This window comes from Hyperolius riggenbachi, chromosome 8 (assembly GCF_040937935.1).
Source record: "Hyperolius riggenbachi isolate aHypRig1 chromosome 8, aHypRig1.pri, whole genome shotgun sequence".
NCBI classification, from domain to species: domain Eukaryota; kingdom Metazoa; phylum Chordata; class Amphibia; order Anura; family Hyperoliidae; genus Hyperolius; species Hyperolius riggenbachi.
In genome coordinates, this window is record NC_090653.1 from 82,509,360 (window position 1) to 82,533,394 (window position 24,035).

Sequence of the window (24,035 nt, forward strand, 5' to 3'; positions counted from 1 at the left end):
CCAGAAAGATCAGCAGGATACCAGGCAACTGGTATTGTTTAAAAGGATATAAATATGAAAGCTTCCATAGGTCTTGGGGTCCTTTTAAGGCACCAGCAAGCGAGAAGGTACTCAAAATAACTTTGATAGTACTTTTTCTCTTACTTTTTTTGTTACTTTTTCAATTGCAAAGTACTGAAACCTTACTTTAAAGAAGATGAAAAATGATCTCCTGGGTAAGTATTTGACTCTTTTTTCGCATCGCAGGTTTAAAATGACAATGGAATGAAACTGTGGCCCATATGCAATTAACTTTTTCAAAAGCATTACCTGAATGGCAGTTTAACTGCCAAAATAGTAAGACACCAGCCAGCATCCCTACACACTTGCAAATAGTTTTTGTCAGTTAGACTTCAGCCACTTAGGACGCCCTCCGTGGGGGACCAGGATCACAAGGCCCCTTTTACACTTAAAGGGGTTCTTTCGCGAATGAGGAAAAAAATAAAAAGTGGTCTATGCATAAACTATTAAACATCCTTCTAAAATAGTGTAAAAAGTTTTTTTTTTTTAAAAATGAATGGTTTCATCAATACAACGTGTATTGTAAATAGTGACGGATGACGGCTGGGAGGCTAATCCATTTGTTTGTATAACCCACTTCTAGCAGGAATCACCATTATAGCCCTAATGGCTTAGCTCCGCTGAGCTCCTGAATATGTGTTACCATTGTTGCTAGGAAACCAGAGGCCATGCAGAGACTCCTTTGTGAAAAAGAGTCATAAGGTGCTGGGAGAAAGAATCAGTCCCATCTACACCATATGATTCTTTGTCAGATTCGATTCAATTTGATTTGATTCATTGTTTTGATGTGATTCAATCTGGCATGTCCGATTCATGATTCGATTCAATTTGGATTGAATTGAATCGAATCATGAATCGGACATGTCATATTGACTCAAATCAATGAATCAAATCAAATTGATTCGAATCTGACGAAGAATCATATGGTGTAGATGGGACTGATTTATTCTCCCAGCACCTTATGACTCTTTTCACTAAGAGTCTCTGCACGGCCTCTGGTTTCCTAGCAACAATGTAAACACATATTCAGCAGCTCAGCAGAGCTAAGCCATTAGGGCTATAATGGTGATTCCTGCTAGAAGTGGGTTATACCCCTGAAAACTACTTAGGCAGGAGTTATGGTTGTGAAAACAAAGTAAAAAAACACCACTCCTAACAAATGGATTAGCCTCCCAGTCCTTCATATGTCACTATTTTTATAATACATGTTGTATTGATGAAACCATTCATTTTTAAAAAAAACTTTTTACACTATTTTAAAAGGATGTTTAAAGAGGAACTGTAACGGCAAAACGTCCCCTGGGGGGTACTCACCTCGGGTGGGGGAAGCCTCCGGATCCTAATGAGGCTTCCCACGCCGTCCTGCGTCCCTCGGGGGTCTCGCTGCAGCCCTCCGTACAGCCGTGACGTAATATTTACCTTCCTGGCTCCTGCGCAGGCGCTCTGATGGCTGTTGGCTCCGAGGTAGGCGGAAATACCCGATCGCCGTCGGGTCCGCTCTACTGCGCAGGCGCAAGTCTCCGGCGCCTGCGCAGTAGAGCGGACCCGACGGAGATCAGGTATTTCCGTCTATTTCCGAGCCGAATGCAGCCACAGCGCCCCCGCTGGAGCCAGCAAAGGTAAATATTGAAATTACAGTCGGGCCTGTCGCCAGCTGTTCAGAGGGCTGCAGCGAGACCCCCGTGGGACGCAGGACGGCGTGGGAAGCCTCATTAGGATCCGGAGGCTTCCCCCACCCGAGGTGAGTACCCCCCAGGGGATCTTTTTAAAGTTACAGAGTCTCTTTAATAGTTTATGCATAAACCACTTTTTATTTTTTTCCTGATTCGCGGAAGAACCCCTTTAAGGTAGCCACTAACGGTCCAATTTCTAGCGAAAAATCGTTCGAGCGATCAGAAATTTGGATTGGTTGTAAATAATCTCCATTGATGGGCACAATCAATTACAGACGATTATAAAATAAGTCGTCCGATTGGATTTTCGTCAAACCAAAATTTTAATTTTCTTGTTGGATGTGATAGATAGGAAGCAAAGATTGCTTCATTGATGGTGTAGTGAACGATTTCACTTCCGATCAGCATTTCTGATCGATCTAACGATTGTTCCCTAGAAATTGGATCATTAGTGGTTACCTTAAATCAGATGCTCTCAGTTTTAACTGAAAGAAAACTGATTTTCAAAGTAATGCCCATGTTTTCCTATGGCACAGTTTACATTTAACGCATTTTAACTGAAATCTTCTTTCTGGTTGAACTCGATGGACGTATGTCTTTTTTCAACCCAAATAACTATGTAATGCACTGCTATGGAAAACCGCATACCAACGCGCACTAACGCATACTTATGCACACTAAGGCATACCAACTGATTAAGTGTAACCGGGCCTTAGGCCGTGAGCCCACTGACGCAGTTGTATCCGCTTTTCAGTTAAACATCAATGTAATGGTGCCCATACATGGTACAATTTTTTTCACTCAATCTTACCATTTCTGTGTAAAATAAGGGAACTGCCTAAATCATCCTTTCAGTATATTCACTTAATTTACCCTTATACTACATAGAAATGGTAAGATTGGATGAAAAAATTGTAGCATGTACAGAAGCGGACACAACAGCATCAGTGGGCTCAGGCCCTAGGGAGCCTTGCCTAATGACTCCTTAGGCCTCACACTGCACGGATATAAAGCTGATGCATGGAAAGCATCAGTTTATAAAAGGCATCAGTTTTTCATCCGTGACCTTCCATGTGTGGTCAATGCAATGCATCCGTCGCTCCAGAATTATCGCAGCCCCCCCCCCCCCCCCAACTTGCGGTCCGGTCGATGAAACATGCCACATGGCTGCGTTCTAACAAAGCAATGTGAACGGATCCTATTGATTAACAAAGTATCAGTTTACCTCCGTTAGGATACTCCTAAATGGACTGCTTTAAATGCCAGTGTTCCGGTGTGAACTGGGCCTCTGGCTTGAGCTGAGATTTGAACTCTGGTCAAAGGCTCAAATCCCACATCTAGTCAACAGCCTTACCAGTGCGCTATCCAGCTAACAAGTGCCCGACCATTGCACGAGAGCAGCTGACAGGCAGTGAATGACCATCTTCAGTTGCATGTCTCTGAAAGAGGTCTAAATGCAATCACTGCATCAGAAGAATCCAGCACTGGAACAATAAAAAGTCATTCTGACAACTTTTAAATATTTTTTATATTCAGCTAAGCAACCTAATTATTGCCTAAATCTGTTTTCTTAATTTAATTGTGTGATCATGAATTTTCATTAACCAGAAATTGATGTAACTGAATCTGGCCACACTACCACAATTGCTGCTTTGTTACACTGTAGGTGTACCTGTATTGTCTTAGAAGGACACTAGAGGGCGCTGCAATAGCTAAAAAGGAGATGTCTACCTGTACAATACTACTAAATATACAGTATGTTGCTGACAGCTTAATAAATAACTAAACAGAAAATAAACAAAATAACTAAAATAATATTATAATTATTTAGTATTTATATAGCGCTGACATCTTCCAGAGCGATTTACAGAGTACATACGGCACTCAGAAGGACTCACTAACTAATCCCTACCATACAGTTATGCGTTCATTGTACTCTAGGGCCAATTTTAGGGGGAAGCCAATTAACTTATCTGTATGTTTTTGGGGTGTGGAAGGAAACTGGCATGCCCGGAGGAAACCCACGCAGACATGGATAGCCAATATATGCACATGTAATAGTTCCCTACAAAATAAATAATCCTAAATATAAAAAATAACTGCATGAACTGCATAACAAACACCTCAAACAACTATGAGGGATGTTACTAAACCATTCCATCTTACTGTGGATATTTGTTCTCACTTGCAAACACAAAACACTAGTGATTACTGCTAGCGTTTTGTGCTGGTGATTTTACTGCAATTAACAGGTTAAAATCACTGTACACTTTCGCTATTTTTGAACTGTCGTGATTAGCACCTTTTTAGCATTATAATCGTGATCACTCTAAATTCGCGATAAAATGCTGCAGGTACCGCATTTTTCAATCACAGCTAATCACAAATCACCAGCAACCACTGCCATATAGTTAATATTGCCCTAAAAAGCTTGAAAAGCGCTAACCACTCCTCACCTACTCCTAACACTAACTTTCCTCTATTTATTGCAAAAAGTAACCCCCCCCCCACCTACTCCTAACACTAACCCTCCCCTATCCATGCCTAACACTAACCACTCCTCACCTACTCCTAACACTAACCCGCCCCCATCTATGCCTAACACTAACCACTCCTCATTTACTAATAACACTAACCCTCCCCATCTATGCCTAACACTAACCACTCCTCACCTACTCCTAACACTAACACTAACCCGCCCCCATCTATGCCTAACGCTAACCACTCCTCACCTACTCCCAACACTCACCCTCCCCTATCTATGCCTAACACTAACCTTCCTCTATCTATGCCAAACACTTACTACTCCTCACCTACTCCTAACACTAACACTAACCCGCCCCCATCTATGCCTAACGCTAACCACTCCTCACCTACTCCCAACACTAACCCTCCCCTATTCATGCCTAACACTAACCACTCCTCACCTACTCCTAACACTAACCTGCCCCCATCTATGCCTAACACTAACCACTCCCCTATCTATGCCTAAAACAAACCACTCCTCACCTACTCCTAACACTAACTTTTCTCTATTTATGCCTAATACAAACCACTCCTCACCTACTCCTAACACTAACCCTCCCCTATCTATGCATAACACTAACCACTCCTCACCTACTCCTAACACTAACCCTCCCCATCTATGCCTAACACTAACCACTCCCCTATCTATGCCTAATACAAAACACTCCTCACCTACTCCTAACACTAACTTTTCTCTATTTATGCCTACTACAAACCACTCCTCACCTACTCCTAACACTAACCCTCCCCTATCTATGCATAACACTAACCACTCCTCAGCTACTCCCAACACTAACCCTCCCCTATCTATGCATAACACTAACCACTCCTCACCTACTCCTAACACTAACCCTCCCCATCTATGCCTAACACTAACCACTCCCCTATCTATGCCTAATACAAAACACTCCTCACCTACTCCTAACACTAACTTTTCTCTATTTATGCCTAATACAAACCACTCCTCACCTACTCCTAACACTAACCCTCCCCTATCTATGCATAACACTAACCACTCCTCAGCTACTCCTAAAACTAACCCTCCCCATCTATGCCTAACACTAACCTTCCTGTATCTGTGCCAAACACTTACCACTCCTCACCTACTCCTAACACTAACTTTTCTCTATTTATGGCTAAAACTAACCACCCCCACCTACTCCTAACACTAACCCTCCCCTATATATGCACTAACCACTACGCACCTAAAGTCTTGGCCAAAAGTTTTGAGACTGTCAAAAATATTGGAAATTAGAAAAGTTGATGCTTACGTTTTTATAATAGCAATTTGCATATACTCCAGAATGTTTTGAAGAGTGTTCAGATGAATTGCATAGTCCAACTTCTTCCAACAATCCAACAACAGTTTGGTGAAGAACAATGCTTTTTCCAGCACGATGGAGCACCGTGTCATAAGGCAAAAGTGATAACTAAGTGGCTCGGGGACCAAAACGTTGACATTTTGTGGTCATTCCTCACGAGGCGGGTAGACAAAAAAAAAACAAAAACGAATTCTGAGAAACTCAAAGAAGTGATTATAAAAGAATGGGTTTCTATCAGTCAGGCTTTGGCCCAGAAGTTGATTGAGAGCATGCCCAGTCAAATTGCAGAGGTCCTGAAAAAGAAGGGCCAATGGTGCAAATACTGCTAATTCTCAATAAAAGCCTTTGAAACATATGAAGTGCTTATAATTATTTTTAAGTACATCACATAAACAACTGAAACAAAGATCTAAAAGCAGTTTAGCAGCCAACTTTGTGAAAACTCATATTTTTGACAGTCTCAAAACTTTTGGCCAGGACTGTACTCCTAACACTTACCCTCCCCATCTATAGTTACATATAGTTACATAGTTATTTTGGTTGAAAAAAGACATACGTCCATCGAGTTCAACCAGTACAAAGTACAACTCCAGCCCGTCCCCCACACACCCCTGTTGATCCAGAGGAAGTCGAAAAAAAACCCACAAGGCATGGTCCAATTAGCCCCAAAAGGGAAAAATTCCTTCCTGACTCCAGATGGCAATCAGATAAAATCCCTGGATCAACATCATTAGGCATAACCTAGTAATTGTAGCCATGGATGTCTTTCAACGCAAGGAAAGCATCTAAGCCCCCTTTAATTGCAGGTAAAGAGTTTGCCATAACGACTTCCTGTGGCAATGCATTCCACATCTTAATCACTCTTACTGTAAAGAACCCTTTCCTAAATAAATGGCTAAAACGTTTTTCCTCCATGCGCAGCTCATGTCCTCTAGTCCTTTGAAAAGGCCTAGGGACAAAAAGCTCATCCGCCAAGTTATTATATTGCCCTCTGATGTATTTATACATGTTAATTAGATCTCCTCTAAGGCGTCTTTTCTCTAGACTAAATAAACCCAGTTTATCTAACCTTTCTTGGTAAGCGAGACCTTCCATCCCACGTATCAATTTTGTAGCTCGTCTCTTCACCTGCTCTAAAACTGCAATATCTTTTTTGTAATGTGGTGCCCAGAACTGAATTCCATATTCCAGATGTGGCCTTACTAGAGAGTTAAACAGGGGCAATATTATGCTAGCATCTCGAGTTTTTATTTCCCTTTTAATGCATCCCAAAATTTTGTTCGCTTTAGCTGCAGCGGCTTGGCATTGAGTACGATTATTTAACTTGTTGTCGATGAGTACTCCTAAGTCCTTCTCCAAGTTTGATGTTCCCAACTGTATCCCATTTATTTTGTATGGTGCTAGACCATTGGATCCGACCAAAATGCATGACTTTACATTTGTCAACATTGAATTTCATCTGCCATGTATGTGCCCATATAGCCATCCTATCCAGATCCTGTTGCAATATGACACTATCTTCCTGAGAGTTGATGATTCTGCACAATTTTGTATCATCTGCAAAAATAGCAACATTACTCACTACTGCATCTACTAGGTCATTAATAAATAAATTGAAGAGCACTGGACCCAGTACAGACCCCTGTGGGACCCCACTGCTAACAGTCTCCCATTTTGAGTACGATCCATTGACCACAACTCTTTGTTTTCTGTCCATTAGCCAGTTCCCTATCCATGCACACAAACTCTTCCCCAGTCCTTGCATCCTCAACTTTTGCACCAGACTTCTGTGGGGAACAGTGTCGAAGGCCTTTGCAAAGTCCAAGTATATCACATCTACAGCATTCCCAATATCCATATTAGCATTCACTACCTCATAAAAGCTGAGCATGTTAGTCAAACAGGACCTGTCTTTAGTAAACCCATGTTGATGCTGAGAAATAAGATTATTTTCTACTATGAAGTCATGTATAGTATCTCTTAGTAACCCCTCAAATAGTTTGCATACAACTGATGTTAAGCTTACAGGTCTATAATTTCCTGGATCAGATTTTTTGCCCTTCTTAAATAATGGGAAAACGTGGGCTGTACGCCAATCCACTGGGACTCTGCTAGTTGCAAGAGAGTCACAAAAGATAAGATAAAGGGGCTTAGCTATAACTGAACTTAATTCTCTTAGGACCCGAGGATGCATGCCATCCGGGGCAGGTGCCTTGTCTATTTTTAATTTATTTAGTCTTGCCTTTACTTCTTCCTGCGTTAAGTATTTAATATTACAGTTAGAAGATTTAGACTCTTCTGCCTCTGTAATTTGCAACAGTGCTGTTTCCTTTGTGAAGACAGAAGCAAAGAAAGCATTTAATAACTCTGCCTTACCTTGGTCATCCACCATTGAGTTCCCCCCCTCATCCTTTAGGAGTCCTATACAGTCAAACTTTCTTTTTTTAGAGTTGATGTACTTGTAAAACTTTTTTGGGTTAGATTTGATATCCCTAGCGATTTGGTTTTCAGCTTCGATCTTTGCCAGCCTAATTTCTTTTTTACAATTTTTATTGCACTCCTTATAATTGCTTAGTGCAGCCTCAGTCCCCTCCTGTTTTAGGTCCTTATAGGCATTCTTTTTCCTCTTCATTTTATCCCTAACCTTTCTATTCATCCATAGAGGCCTTTTTTTTATTCCTAGACATTTTGTTTCCATATGGGATATACATACTACAATATTGATTGAGAATACGTTTAAAAGCTTGCCATTTCCCTTCAGTGTCCTTCCCTTGTAGTACATTATCCCAGTTCACCAAACTTAGTGCCTGCCTAATTTGATTGAACTTTGCTTTTCTAAAATTCATAGTTTTAGTGGTCCCGCTGCCCCGTGGCCTATCAGTCACCAGATCAAACGTTATCATGTTGTGATCACTATTTCCCAAATGTTCTTGAACCTGCACATTTGATACATTATCTGGTCTATTAGAAATGATCAGATCCAGTAACGCATTCCCCCTAGTTGGTTCCGTTACCATTTGAGTCAAGTAATTGTCCTGTAGTGCTGCCAGAAATCTGCTGCTTTTACCAGAATGGGTAGCCTCAATACCCCAGTCAATGTCTGGAAAGTTAAAGTCGCCCATAATTATGACCTCATTTTTACTTGCAGCTTTTTCAATCTGCTGTAGTAATCGCAGTTCTGCAGCTTCATTAATAAGAGGTGGTCTGTAGCAAACCCCAATAAGCAATTGGCAACTTTTATTTCCACCATGAATATTTACCCAAACGGACTCCACATCTTCGCAATCTTCCTCCATCTCATCGTTGAGGACAGCTGTAAAAGAATTCTTAACAAAGAGACAAACCCCTCCACCTTTTTTCCCTGTTCTATACCTAACACTAACCCTCCCCTATCTATACCTAACACTAACCCTCCCCTATCTATGCATAATACTAACCACTCCTAACACTAAACTTTGTATGGCTAATCCTATTTATGGCTAAAACTAACCACCCCCACCTACTCCGAACACTAACCCTCCCCATCTATTGCCTAACACTAAACCCCTCTACCTACTCCTAACACTAACCCTCCCCAACAATATTGGGTGTCACCATTGGTGTCCATGTAGAAAGCTACTAATAGTGGCTATAACAAGGCAAGACATAGAACATTTATATCACGCTTTCTTCCTGCGGACTCAAAGAACCAGAGCTGCAGCCACTAGGGAGCGCTCAGTAGGCAGTAGCAGTGTTAGGGAGACTTGCCCAATGTCTCCTTATTGAATAGGATAGGTGGTGGCTTACTGAATAGGAAGAGCCCTGGTCTCCTGTGTCAGAGGCAGAGCTCTTAACCAGTACATTATCCAGAGAGAGACTGCAGAGTATTGTGTTGCAGATCAGTGCCGTATTGTATGCTCAGTTGTTTCATTGCTACCCATGTGAGATGGCATTGTGAGTGTGGCATTCTCATAGTTTGGGACTAAATCCTGTGGCTAACCTAAGATATGTGAACACCAGCCTAAGTGCGTGCAGCTTGACAGCAGTGCATGAAATTGACATAATTGCCATCGGCAGGGACAGATCTCTGTGTGTATGGTATCTAGCAGCTTTGTTCCCACGCAGACGACTGCTAGTGGCAGCTGAGTCTTGCAAGGTGTGGTTGAGGGCGACAGCCTTGTTTTATCCTTAAATAAGGCCGCTTATCCTCTCAATCTGATTTAAAAGCGCCAGGTCTCTTCAGGATTGACGTGGAGCCTGATTCCTGACATATAAATTTGTGTGCGAACCACCGGCTATAGAAACTGCTGCTACAGTTTCTATAGCAGGCAGCCCGGACTAGTTCTAGACTTTTTGCTGCCTGAGGCAAACTTGTGAGGATGCGCCCCCCCCCCCCACCACCACCACCATTTGAAATGACCACACAGCATCCGACAATTTACTCTGCTTCATTTTAAGTTCTCACATGACATGCTGCACCTCAACACAATAGCACACTGGCTGGCTGTGAGTCTCTGACAAACAAACTGCTCACCCTCAGCAGCTCCATTCCTTCTCAGTCAGGACAGCAGTGCCACCTCCTCCTTTCTGCTGTGCAAGTCGAATGAAACACTGCTGCTCTGCTGCCGCCCCCTCCTCACTCACTGTCAGACTCCTCACACAGCACAACAAGCTGCTGTTCCCCAATGATGACCTCTTCACCTCGCTCTCCACTCGCTTCTCCTCCTACTCTGAATGCATGCTGTACATGTAAACACAGCACAAAAATGCTGCCCCTGTAATCTCTGAGCAAGTGTTTCACCTGGCTTCATGTTAGAACCGGCCCTGCAGGTAGTCTGCTATTTTTATTGGGTGTCTAAATAATTCATCATACTTCTGATGCCCAAATTGCTGTACTTGTACATCTAAAATAACATTAAAATGTTCATTTATTTCAGTAATTTAAAAAAAAATAAAGCTCATACAGGAGTAATAAAAAGTATGTGAACCCTTTGGAATTATATGGATTTTTGCACAAATTGGTCATAAAATGTGATCTGATCCTTATCTAAGTCACAACAATAAACAATCACAGTCTGCTTAGGCCTCTTTCACAGTGGGACGTTGCGGTTGATGCGACGTTAAAGTCGCACAACGTGCCCCTAACGCAGCGCATGTAGGTCATAAAATTGGACGTTATTTTGTACTACGTTATGTGTCTCTTGGTGCGCCATTTTCGTAGCATACTGATGGAATGAAAACGGCGCATGCGTTACATTTTAAAAAAAAGCCATTACTGAGCATGTGCAACACACAACGCAGCAACGCACAGCATGCAGCACTTTCTAAATATTGCTACACGTTACACACAACGCAACGTGTGCACTGTGAATGTCGCACAGACTTTGTATTGCTGTGTGTTAGTCTGCGTTATAAGATTTTCTAACGTGCGACTTTAACATCCCACTGTGAAAGAGCCCTTAAACTAATACCACTAAAACATTCACAGTGCAGGTGGAAAAAGTACGGTATGTGAACCCTTGGATTTAATAACTGGTTGAACCTCCTTTGGCAGCAATAACTTCAACCAAACGTTTCCTGTAATTGCAGATCAGACGTGCACAACTGTAAGGAGTAATGCTTGACAATTCCTCTTTACAGAACTGTTTCAGTTCAGCAATATTCTTGGAATTCACATACTTTTTATTGCTACTGTATATTATCTAAATTTAATACAGTGATATATTTTTAGTGTTTATTTATTTAGATTTTGTTGATGCAAACTCCCAATTCAGTATCTCAGAAAATTTGAAAATTGTAAAAAAGCTGAATCTTGTTGAATCAAGGTGTCTCGTTCCACTCAGCATATTAACTTATAACTCCTGCAAAGGTCAGTCAGTCAGCCTGGTTCAGTGCACTCCATAAGCATGAGGAAGACTGCTGACTTGACATTTGTCCAGAAGACAGTCACTGGTATCCTCCACAAGGTGGCTAAGCCAAAAATGGTCATTGCTAAGGAAGCTGTCTGTTTCCAAACATACACTGGGAAGCTGAGTGGAAGGAAAAGTGTCAGGAAAAGGTGCACAAGCAACAGAGATTGCCACAGTCTTGAGAGGATTAAAGCACAGGGAGAAGCACAGTCCATTCAAAAATTTGGGGGAGTTTCACAATGAGTGGACTGCGTCTGGAGTCAATGGGGGGCATTTATCAAGAGTGTCTGAGAAAAAATATTAGTAGGTTTTTAGAAATTCATGCAGAACTGTCTCAGACATCTTAAAGCGGTATTGTCGCCATAAAAATGAAATTTCATCAGCAACTGGTCTGAGTGTATTAAGTGATAAAGATACCAATCCTGCATTTAAAACTTTCAAAACTTTAATTGCCATTGCCAAACAGTTGTATGCTGGGGTCTTTTTATCTATAATATATTCCTCCTCTTCCCTTTATTTCCCCCTCCTTCTAATGACATAAGGCAATGCTCTTCCTAGTATAGACCTCAGTGGGAGTGTCTGAAGACTCAGGGAGGAGGCCAGCTAACGAATACACAATTAGTAAGAGGAGAATAAGAGAGTGAGGGAGGAAATGTCAGGAGGTCAAAGGTAACCAAGATGGAAACTGTCTAGAATAGGATTCTCTGCTTTTCCTTTATAAAATTCACAGGAATCATGACGTGGACAGTGCAATACTGTTATGTAAGAAGAACTAGTATTTATCTACTTATATACTGTATGTGTTTTTTTATTTCTAGGTTAGCATGGGTGTAACTTGTTCTTTATGAAATAACTAGATAGTGCAGTTTCTTTCTAAAACTGTTCTTAAGTAGGAGGAGTTAGGAAGGTTTCTCAGACAGTGCAATGTGTGAGGGAAATTGCAGTTGCTGAGGTAACCAATACATCTGCTGTATTGCATCAATACACAGCACTGGAAGAGTTAAGCTCAGAACAGCTTCACAGGACACCTGGCAGCATGGGGGAGGAGCACTTCACAAATCACATCTAGCCTGCACTGCTGTACAAGCTGTAGAACTGCTATTAAGCACTTCGTAATCTGCAGCAGTTTAGGAATGGATTTGCACTTTTCTTAACTGTGGTGCAGTTCTAGAATTCACTCTAAACTGTCACTATTAAGTAGGATTTAAGAATCTTCTTATCATGCAGAACAGTTCCCCTGCTGGTTAGATCTGTTTAAGTAGAAAAAACTCTCGGTTATCCTATGATAAATCTGGCCCAGTGTTTCAAGAGCTACCACACACAAATGTATCTGGTACATGGGTATGCCATGTGAAAAGCCACTCGAACCAGAGACAGCATCAGATTGGACTGTTTCTCAGTGGTCCAAAGTCCTTTTTTCAGATGAAAGTACATTTTCCATTCCATTTGGAAATTAAAGTCACGGAGTCTGGAGAAAAAGTGGAGAGGTACAAAATCCAAGTTACTAGGAAGTAACCTAACAGCAAGAAAGGTCCTGGTAGACCCTAACAGCAAGAGAGGTCCTGGTAGACCCTAACAGCAAGAAAGGTCCTGGTTAGGGACGATCAATGAGATGAAAATATTTCCAAATTTGTGCAAAATTACGTAGGTTTTTATGCAAATATATGCAGCTCGAAAAATGGGCCAATCAGTTTAAACCTGGGTGGGACTCGATTGGTCCATTTTCAGCTGCATATATTTGTATAAAAATGTACATAATCCTGCATGAACTCAGAAATAATTTCATTTAATTGAACATCTGTAGTCCTGGTAGACCCTAACAGCAAAAAAGGTCCTGGTAGACAGAAGGAACGTTGAAACACTCCATTCCCTAAAAGAATTGCGCAGAAAAAGTGGGATCAGCGCATCACCAGGCCGCCTCTGAATGGCCTCAGCTCAGAGATGCGCTGAGCCCCCCCAGTAACTACAAACGCACCTTGAGCCCAAACAGAGGCTCTGCATATACACCAAAGAAAAACTAACAAGTGGGAGCAGCTGACCAGAATTAAATCAAACATAGCAAAGAAATAAACAGTGCTACTTAAAAACAGATGAATGCTTACCTGCAAAAAAGTGCAGACCCCACTCATGGGATACAAATACACAATGAGCACACATACAACCTGTCTACCACTTGGAGGATGTTAGTTTCCACTAACAGCTTGCATGCAATTTATTAGGTACTCGTCCCTCCCACTGTCGAAGAAGTCTTTCCTCCATGAGAGGGGACCTAACACTAACTAAATCCTACCTATGCATATGCATAGCCTGGGCGCGCTACCAGTAAATTTAAGAATTGCGCATTATATATGCAGAGCCTCTGTTTGGGTTCAAGGTGCGTTTGTAGTTACTGGGGGGGCTCAGCGCATCTCTGAGCTGAGGCCATTCAGAGGCGGCCTGGTGATGCGCTGATCCCACTTTTTCTGCGCAATTCTTAAATTTACTGGTAGCGCGCCCAGGCTATGCATATGCATAGGTAGGATTTAGTTAGTGTTAGGTCCCCTCCCATGGAGGAAAAACTTCTTCGACAGTGGGAGGGACGAGTACCTAACAAATTGCATGCAAGCTGTTAGTGGAAACTAACATCCTCCAAGTGGTAGACAGGTTGTATGTGTGCTCATTGTGTATTTGTATCCCATGAGTAGGGTCTGCACTTCTTTGCAGGTAAGCATTCATCTGTTTTTAAGTAGCGCTGTTCATTTCTTTGCTATGTTTGATTTAATTCTGGTCAGCTGCTCCCACTTGTTAGTTTTTCTTTGGTGTATATGCAGAGCCTCTGTTTGGGTTCAAGGTGAGTTTGTAGTTACTGGGGGGGCTCAGCGCATCTCTGAGCTGAGGCCATTCAGAGGCGGCCTGGTGATGCGCTAATCCCACTTTTTCTGCGCAATTCTTAAATTTACTGGTAGCGCGCCCAGGCTATGCTTATGCATAGGTAGGATTTAGTTAGTGTTAGGTCCATTCCCTAAAAGAATGGATTAACTATACCACAACATTTTTTGACATATGAGCCAATGAAGGCCAACAAGCCAGCACTCAAGGTCACATAAATAAAGTTATGGGGCTTGATTCACAAAGCGGTGCTAACTGTTAGCACGCCTGTGAAAAACCCTTTAGCACGTCTAAATGAGCTTTTCGCGTGTAAAACTTTACGCGCGCACTGCACAGAGCGCAGGGCGCTCCGCGCGAAGTGCCCATTAAAGCCTATGGGATTTAGCGCGCGCATAGGACTCCAAACTTTGCACGCGGTACTTAGCGTACTTAGCGTACACATTCAAAAGATCTGTTCCTGCATAAGATCTGTGGATGGATCTTCAGATGATTGTCATATATGCAGATGAATGTCTGTTAAACAAGGTGTGTATAAGGATCTGCAGATATCATAGACTATGAATGCATTTTGCAGGAACTGATCTTTTGCAGATACTGATCTGTTGAATGTGTACAGCATCTTTGTGTACATCGTCTTGCAAAGATTTTTATCTGATGGGGAGTTCAGCTCAATAGAATAGACTGTGTAGAGCAGGGGTCTCAAACTCGCGGCCCGCGGGCCATTTGCAGCCCTCGATACAATATTTTGTGGCCCTCGCCGGCAAAAGCTTCCTTATAGTTCGCTTCAGTGCTCCCAAGTAATCCGCCGCATCCCCGCCGCTAAACGATCCAAATCGCCTGGGGGGCAATCCGCAGGCATTTCCTGGAAGGGGCAGAGCTTTCAGCTTCAGCTCTGCCCCTCCTGACGTCAATCGCCGCACGGATTGCCGCCTCTCCCCGCCCCTCTCACTCTTCCTTCACAGAGGCGGCGATATGCCGCGATTGTGAAATTCCTTATGCGGCCCAGCCTCATCCTGACTTTGCCTCCTGCGGCCCCCAGGTAAATTGAGTTTGAGACCCCTGATGTAGAGTATGCTCTCATACTATATGGAAGGTGGTAAAATTGGTCTAATATCTTTCATTAATCTTTCAAGTGTGTACACACCATTAGAGTAGACTGGTATGCTGCAAGGCAGATAGCTTTAGAAAGGGAAACTATACCCAATTGCTTAGCTACACAACCACTAACGTACGACCTGTCCAGTAACTTCTTCTTTCCCTTTCTAACCTCTCTTTTTTTTTTCCTCTACTTTTTCTTCTTTCCTCTCTCCTTTCTTTTTCTTAACTTTTACTTCTTACTTCTCTCTGCATGGTTCTTTCCATTTCACTCTTCTCCTGCTATATAATTTTATATGTAAATATATTAAAGCAGAATATGCCACCAATAATAGGAATATGACCAATGGGCTCAGGAGCACAGCTATAAAGTCTGTTGGCAAACTTAAGTGAGCTGATGTTTTCAAAAGGAAAAAAAAGAAGCTTCTTACCTGGGCTAAGGAGAAAACAGATTAGATGGTTGCTCAGGGGTCCAAAGTTCTCTTTTCAAATGAAAGTACATTTTCCCTTTTATTCGTAAATTGAGGTCCCAAAGTCTAAAGGAAGAGTTGAGAGGAACAGAATCCAAGTTACCTTGAGGTCCTCCAGTGGGAAGTTTAAACAGTCAGAGGTGATTTAGGAAGCCATGTCATTAATGGCCCATACTCATGGGCAACTTTTTGGCATGTCGCTAGCACACGGGAGCGTGTGCGCGACATGCCGGCGACAGCTCGTCGCCAGGTCCCTCCGCATACACACGGCGGAGGGACCTGGCAACTGATGCGGCGGAAGCTGTCGCTGTTGTCCCTCCCCCCGCCGGAAGCGCCGTCTATTTGCTATTATGTTGCTGTCGCTAGTCCGCGTACTCACGCGGACTAGCGACAGTTGCGGGGGAGTTGCGGCGGCGACTGTCGCCAGACGATTGAACATTTCAATCGCCTGGCGACATCAGCGACGGGCGACAGTTCGGGGTGCGCGCCCGTGCAACATCGCATACTCACGAGCGACCTGTCGCCGAAACACGCGCGCGTCGCGTGTTGCGGCGACAATTGTAGCCCGTGAGTATGGGCCATTACTGGCGTTTGTCCGTTGTACTTTATTATCAAGTCCAAAGTCAGCACAGCTGTCCACTAGGAAATGCTTTAGAGTACTTCATGCTTGGCTTTGCTGACATGCTTTATGGACATTCAGATTTCAATTTTCAGCAGGACTTGGTACCTGCCCACACTGCCAAAAGAACCAATACCTGGTTTATTGGCCATGATATCACTGTGCTTGCTTGACCAGCAAACTTGCCTGACCTAAATCCCATAGAGCATCTATTGGATATTGTCAAGGGGAAGATAAAAGACACCAGACCCAAAAATGCAGATGAGCTAAAGGCTGCTATGAAGGCATCCTGGGTTTTCATAATACCTCCATGTCATGCCGTGTAAAACAGTATTTTATCAAAAAAGAGCCACCGCCAAGTACTAAGTGCGTACATACATATATATATATATACAGTGGAGGAAATAATTATTTGACCCCTCACTGATTTTGTAAGTTTGTCCAATGACAAAGAAATGAAAAGTCTCAGAACAGTATCATTTCAATGGTAGGTTTATTTTAACAGTGGCAGATAGCACATCAAAAGGAAAATGGAAAAAAACAACCTTAAATAAAAGATAGCAACTGATTTGCATTTCATTGAGTGAAATAAGTTTTTGAACCCTCTAACAATAAAAGACTTAATACTTAGTGGAAAAACCCTTGTTTGCAAGCACAGAGGTCAAACCTTTCTTGTAATTGATGACCATGTTTGCACACATTTTAGGAGGAATGTTGGTCCAGTCCTCTTTGCAGATCATCTCTAAATACCTAAGGTTTCGAGGCTGTCTCTGTGCAACTCTGAGCTTGAGCTCCCTCCATAGGTTTTCTATTGGATTAAGGTCCGGAGACTGACTAGGCCACTCCATGACCTTAATGTGCTTCTTCTTGAGCCACTATATATATATATATATATATATATATATATATATATATATATATATATATATATATATATATATATATATATATATATAGATAGATATATATATATAGATATATATATATATATAGATATATATATAGATATATATATATATAGATATATATATATAGATATCTATATCTATAATATACAGGAGGGCTGCAGCACACAACAGGAAAACCAGTGACAGGGGCTCTTTAACGCGCTTAAGCTCACCAACTGCGCCAAAGTGTCCCCGATCTGGTGAGTCCTACTCTAACCATACAATGCTAGTTTTTATCAGCAGTCTAGTGGGAACTAATCCAAAAACCCAAGAGTCAACTAAATGGGAGAAAAGGAAATTAAAAACACCTCACCTTCCACTAGCTACCAAACGAACTCTCTGGACATGTGCAATGCACTCATTTATATGTTTAACTGTGCTAGAGGTGGGCGTGGTTATGCAGGCTCACAGGGGAAAATTATAATCAATTATCAAGGGGTGAGCAGCACAAACCAACTTTTAATGCAATTTTTTTGCAAAGTATGCACGCAAAAAATTATTATTTTTTTCCCAATAGTAAAATGCTCTATAAACTACTTTCTTCCTTTGCTGCTGCCACTTACAGTAGGTAGTAAAAACAGATCTGTCAGATTTTGGACTAGGCGATCTGTTCATAGGGTATTCTCAATACTACATTTATTCTTTACAAAAGCACTCCTTGGAAAGGATCTATACAAAGATACCAGTCAGCATCCCTACTCGTTTGCACACTATTTTGATAGTTGGACTGAGCAACTGCTTTTCAGTAAGTGCTTGAAATGCTAGGGGGGTATACTTTCTTAGTCAGCGTGTGTGCTCCAGACTATGTAGCTGGGTAATGGAAGAGGCTACACAGATGGACACAGGAGTAATGAACAAGGGAGCAAGATTGTCCAGAGCAACTGCAGCTCTGGGCCGCCTATCAGGCTAGATGCTATGTGATACAATACACAACAGACGTAGTCTGTAACAGGCTAGGGTCCTACACGTTAGATCAGATGTCTGCGGTTCATTGGACTAGGCGGGATCGGAGTCGGTAACAGGCTAAGGTCATACACGTAAATTCAGAAAAATAACAAACGGCTCAAGTAACGGATAAATATATATTCGCAGATCTGCATATATATTTATCGAGAAACTAGTTAAAGCACAAGTAATAACAATTAACAAGATAAACAACAGACAGACAGATGGTATGCTTTGCCAATCTAGTCGCTGCCCCAGCGATGGCAACATTCACACTGACATAGACAAGACTAACAGGTAGGAGCGTAACTAATGGCAAAAGCTGCTTTAGTTACGTCCTCAGGAACAAGGCAAGAAGGAATCCTACCAGTCACCAACGTGGTGTTGACAGAATCCAAGCTATCAGGATCAGAAGGACTTTACTGTATCCCCGCGGATACAGCAAACGTCCAAGCAAGAAACAAGATAAACCCTCCTGGCGGTCTAAATAATTTCGCCAGGAGGGAGCGCAGCAGGTTTTTTTTGTTTTTTTTTAAATTATGTAGCGAGCCCAGGGCCTTCGGCGATCTCCGATCAGGAAATCCCATTCAAATCCCGCCATGGCGACGGGGCGGGATGACGTCACCGACGTCGTGACGTCATTGGGAGTCCCGATCGACCCCTCAGCGCTGCCTGGCACTGCTTGGCCAGTCAGCGCACAGGGTCTGGGGGGGGGGGGCGGCGCGACGGATAGCGGCGATCGAGTGCGGGGCGGCGGCGATCGGTGTGCTGACGCAGCTAGCAAAGTGCTAGCTGCGTGCAGCAAAGAAAAAAGTAAGCAAATCGGCCCAGCAGGGCCTGAGAAAACCTCCTGCGCGGCTTACCCCGAACGTTACCGCCAGGAAGGTTAAACAATGCAATATACAATTCAGATGAATGACCCAGCAACAACTCAGAGAGCTGAACGCTATGTTGGACGGGGTCTGAAATGGGAGGCAGACTTTTATGTCGACATCAGCCAATGGATGCAGGCATGCAAATTCCCACACAGCTAAATGGTAATTACTCAATCCTGAGCCAGCTTGATTACAAGCTTCTAGCTGAAGGACTCGCATAACCAATACATGCAATATTATGTAACAACATGCATGTAGGAAATCCAGGGCTAACTGGCTGCAGTTCAACTGCAGCCAGCAATAGGAGGAGTCATGACAGCATCCTGAACTGCTCTGAACTGCAGAGTGATTGCAAATGACAATGAGACTTATTGCGAATGCATAACCGAATGCAATCAGATAAGTCAGAACTGCCCGGTTGCAGTCCCACTGCAACCGACAGAACATGCTACAGAAGAGATCCTGACAGTGCTTTTGTAAATAAAGAAATACTTAAAAATACCCCATAAGTAGATAGACTAGTCCAAAATATGTTGTTGTAAGTGACAAAATAGGAAAAAAGTAATTTATAGTGCATTTTACTTTAGGACAGGGGTGTCAAACTCAAATACAAAGTGGGCCGAAACTGTACATTGGGACCAAGTCACGGGCCAACCTCAATGTCTACAGGCCACCTTCCTCAATAATAAAGTTCCCAGGTGTCAAATGGCCCCCCACCCTCCCCTATAGAGTTCCCTGGTGTTTAGTGCTTACCCCCTACCTCCCCCATATGGCTTTCCTGGTGTTCTAGGACTTCACCTTCAATATAGCTACCTTGGTGGTCTAGAGGGGGCCAAACATAATGCAATGTGCGGAAACCACTTGAGGGCCAAGAGTTTGACATGTATGCTTTAGGAGAAATCTACATTTTATATGTATATATTTTACATTTTTACCGATAGTTGTCCTTTAAGTCAGTAGGTATAACTGTGTCAAAACAGAAGACAAACAATGTGTAAGGGGAGGGGGACTGAAGAGAGCTAAGAACACTTTCAGTAAGTTTCACTTTAAGGCTCCCTGCACACTGCAAACCCGATTTGCGATTTCGATTTTCCCTGGATGCTATCAAAACAAGAAGAGAAAACGCAGAAAAAAGGCAGCATGCTGTACCAATTAAAAATTGCAAATCGGAATTGCATGTAAAATCGCGTCAAAATTGCAAATCGGAATCGCATGTAGTGTGCAAGAGCCCTGAAAGAAACCTGAGATCATAAATATTGGTGCATTTATAATTCCCTGGGGCTTCCTCCAGCATCATGAGGCGAGTGGGCTCCCTCGCTGACCTCTCCAGCGTCTTCCTACCGCCACGGGTATTATGGTGGACCCCTACTGTGCAGCCGCAGAACGCTCAGTGGCCCGGCGACAGGGGGTGCACATGGGCTGCGCATGAGCGCACTACTGGCCACGATTGGCCGGTTTACTGGCAGCAAGAAGGAGATAACAGAGAGGCCGGAGAGGATGGCGAGGGAGCCAACGCACTTCATGGGGCGAGAGGAAGACCCAGGTGAGTATAAATACACCGATATCTATGATCTCAGGTTTCCGGAGATCATAAATGCCAAAATAGTGTGCAACGAGTAGGGAGGCTGGCATCTTTCTATAGGTTCTTTCCATGGAGTGCTTTTGAAATGAATAAAGGAAATTGCATGAGGAGACAAACTAGTCCAAAACCTGTCAGACTTGTCATATTTTTACTACCTACTATAACTGACAGGAACATAGGAGAAAAGTAGATTTATAGCTCATTTTACTCTGGAAGAAATGGCCATCTTTTATGTAGGCATTTTAAATGTTGTAATTTTTAGCATTAGTGGTCCTTTACCTGGTAAATAATTATACCTGCCCTGAATCCATCTCATGTAGAAAAACGGGAAACATGACTGAAATACAGAAATAACTAGAAAAATGACATCACTGCTCAGAATCTTCTTCCCGGACCCTGGCTTTGGAATAAGCACAGATTTTACAGGAGTAGATTCTCGATGACAAATAATATTAAGGGGATGGCGCAGACCTGTTGATCTGCATCTGTCATCTAATTCCTCTTGCTTAGCGTAAGAGACCCTGTACAGCTCAGCCGTGACTACTACGTCCAGAAAAGTTGTCTGACGTTGAGGAGGAGCCTGTTACATATAGCGCTAATCCTAGACTTGTAAATTATATGCTCAATTAAGGAATAAAGAAAACATGTTTGTGGAGCAGCGTGACAGTCCATCTCCTCCAGACGGATAAACACACACACAGGCATGTTCACGCCCCTCTCTCCTCCCTCTCCACTCAGAACAGGTGTTCATTACAAGTCCCTATACCTGCCAACTGGCAGAGGCTCTGAGAGCAGCACAGCAGCACTGACTCAGGTGACCCCTTCAGAAGGATCATCAGGCTGGAGGGATCTGGACCCAGAGGAAATCTCCACCACTACAGGTAACAGCAGGCTAATACTGTACCAGGCTTAGGAGGTGTAGTGTATGATGTGCTGAGTCCTTACAGCCCTGTCACATGTACCTGGAGCCATCTCATCCTCTTGCTGCATACAGGACAGCAGATGGCCAGAGTCAAAACAGGGAAAAAGGGTGCAGATGCCCCAGTGGGAAATAAAGGGTGCCCATTATAAAACCCAGGATTTGTGGCAAATAAGGGAAATTTTAGTGAGCAGAGGCGCTTGATAAGATCAGCATGCCTCGGTACCCGCAATTTTAATCGGGCGCCTCCAGGCACCCAAATTGCAACTTAGCAGCGGCGCCTCCGGCCACCCAATATTCCCTACCACGCAAGCAGAAAATAAATGAAGGTATATATGGATGAGAGGCATAGTTAGGTGTCCATCCCTCTCAATGCAAACGCTACACTGCCTTTACGGAATTCCCATTCCCCAAGGATTTCCCCTCTGATAGTGCCATTCTAACCCCTTCCTCAGCACTTCTGCCCTGAGCACTTGTTAAAAATGAAATAGTGACTTACCTGGGACTTCCTCCAGCCCACCGTAGGCTGCAAGGTCCCCCGATGTCCCCCTGGCTCCTCTCCCGATCCCGGCTGGCGGCTCCGTTATGGAACGACTTCGGCCTGAAGTTCTCAGGCCGGCTACGAGTCATCACGCCGGCCAGTGTGAGAGTCCTGTGCATGCACGGTTCTCTAATATTGAACTGCGCATGTGCAGGACTCTCACGTCTACCGGCGTGATGACTCGTAGCCGGCCGGCGTGAAGTTGCAAAGTGACAAGCGGGAAGCAGGCCTGACAACTTCAGGCTGAAGTCGTCTCATAATGGAGCCGCCAGCCGGGACCGGGAGAGGAGCCAAGAGGATGCCGGGGGAACTTGCGGCCTACGGTGGGCTGGAGGAAGCCCCAGGTAAGTACCAATTTCATTTTTAACGAGTGCTCAGGGTCCCTTTAAATTAGTGCTGCCTTTCTCCAAGAACTTCTAACCCCCTTCTCTCCCCCTCCCCCCCCCCCCATATTCACTCATGCCCCAGTCTTCTTATGCTTCCTCCTACTAATACTGCCGTTACAATTTTTCCCATGTCAGAATCAGAATTTTGCCAAACTTGACTAGGTCGTGCCCGGAATTGACCTTGGCACATGCAGGATTCAAGTACAGGATAGGACACACAACACAAAAGGAACATAACACCATTGCAAATGCAGAGAAAAACATAATTCGCAAAAACACATCAATTGGCATTATTTACAAAAACACTTCAATTTAAACGTAAGAACTTGAGCGCCACTATGTACAATGTGCATCAGTGCAAGCATGATATTGTTTGACCTAAGGTGGTGGTGGAGGGGGGTGGAGAGAGTTCAGAGAGTTGACATCTGAGGGGAAGAAGCTGTTCCTGTGTTTTTAGGGCCTGGTGGAGATGGACCGATACCTCCAGCCCAAAGGGAGTCGACTAAAGAAGCAGTGGCCTGGGTGTTCAGGAGCCTTTTGCCCACCCTCAAATACAACTGCCACTCTCGCCTTTGATACCACCCACCCCACTATTTATTGGTAGTAGAAGACAGGTAGCAATAACCGCTATCCGTGCTTCACACAGTGATAATCATTCAAACTGCTGCCTGCTGATGCGATTCTCAAACCTGATTAGTAGTAACATGGTGATAGCGATCTGGCTCACATCATGCATACCGCCAGGGCCGGATTTACCATAAGGCAATGTAGGCACGTGCCTACATGCGCCTGACAATAAAAATGCAGCTCACTCCCCTCCCCAAGTGCCTCCCTCCCTCCCTATCCAGAGTCCTAAGCGGATTGTGAGAGGTTACTCACCTGGCTCTCAGCATTCCATTGTCGTGATCTCCCTTCAGTCGGAGGCAGCTTAATACTAAGGGTACCTCTGGTTACCTGATACTAAGGGGCACCTGTAGCTATGATGGGCAAAGGAAGTAAGGGAGAAGTGACAGCTAGGGCAGCCAGCACACTTGCGGTGCAGTTCAGCAGAGATTTATAGGTTCATGGAGGGTGAAGTCTCGGGTGCCAAGAGATCTGTGCCTATGGACTCCTGCGATTTAAATCCGGCCCTGCATACCACCATCTCTTAGCCTGCAGTGAGAGAAGACTCCTCGGACAGCGGACTGATCAGGTCTGAGAGTAGCAGTAGTGTTCCTCCTCACATCATACATAGCGCCATCTCCTAGCCTGCAGTGAGAGAAGACTCCTCGGACAGCGGACTGATCAGGTCTGAGAGTAGCGGTAGTGTTCTGCCTCAC

The 24,035-nt window shown here is 43.6% G+C and overlaps 2 protein-coding genes across 23 annotated transcripts in view; one reads left to right on the forward strand and one right to left on the reverse strand.

Moving 5' to 3' along the window:
* Positions 1-24,035, reverse strand: part of HIPK4 (homeodomain interacting protein kinase 4) — a 546,520-nt gene that overhangs the window by 467,135 nt on the left and 55,350 nt on the right. For 21 of the 22 annotated variants that reach the window (XR_011023519.1, XR_011023518.1, XR_011023522.1 and 18 more), the window contains one exon: positions 15,864-15,968. The gene's annotated coding sequence lies outside the window, so the exon portion shown is untranslated. Of the gene's footprint in view, positions 1-11,302; positions 12,938-15,863; positions 15,969-24,035 lie in introns of those variants that run through there. The other variant, XR_011023531.1, reaches the window with a different exon arrangement.
* The window catches only part of AKT2 (AKT serine/threonine kinase 2), a 153,230-nt gene continuing 150,926 nt past the window's right edge, over positions 21,732-24,035 (forward strand). Inside the window, exon 1 of the mRNA XM_068250810.1 lies at positions 21,732-21,751. The gene's annotated coding sequence lies outside the window, so the exon portion shown is untranslated. The remainder of the gene's footprint in view (positions 21,752-24,035) is intronic.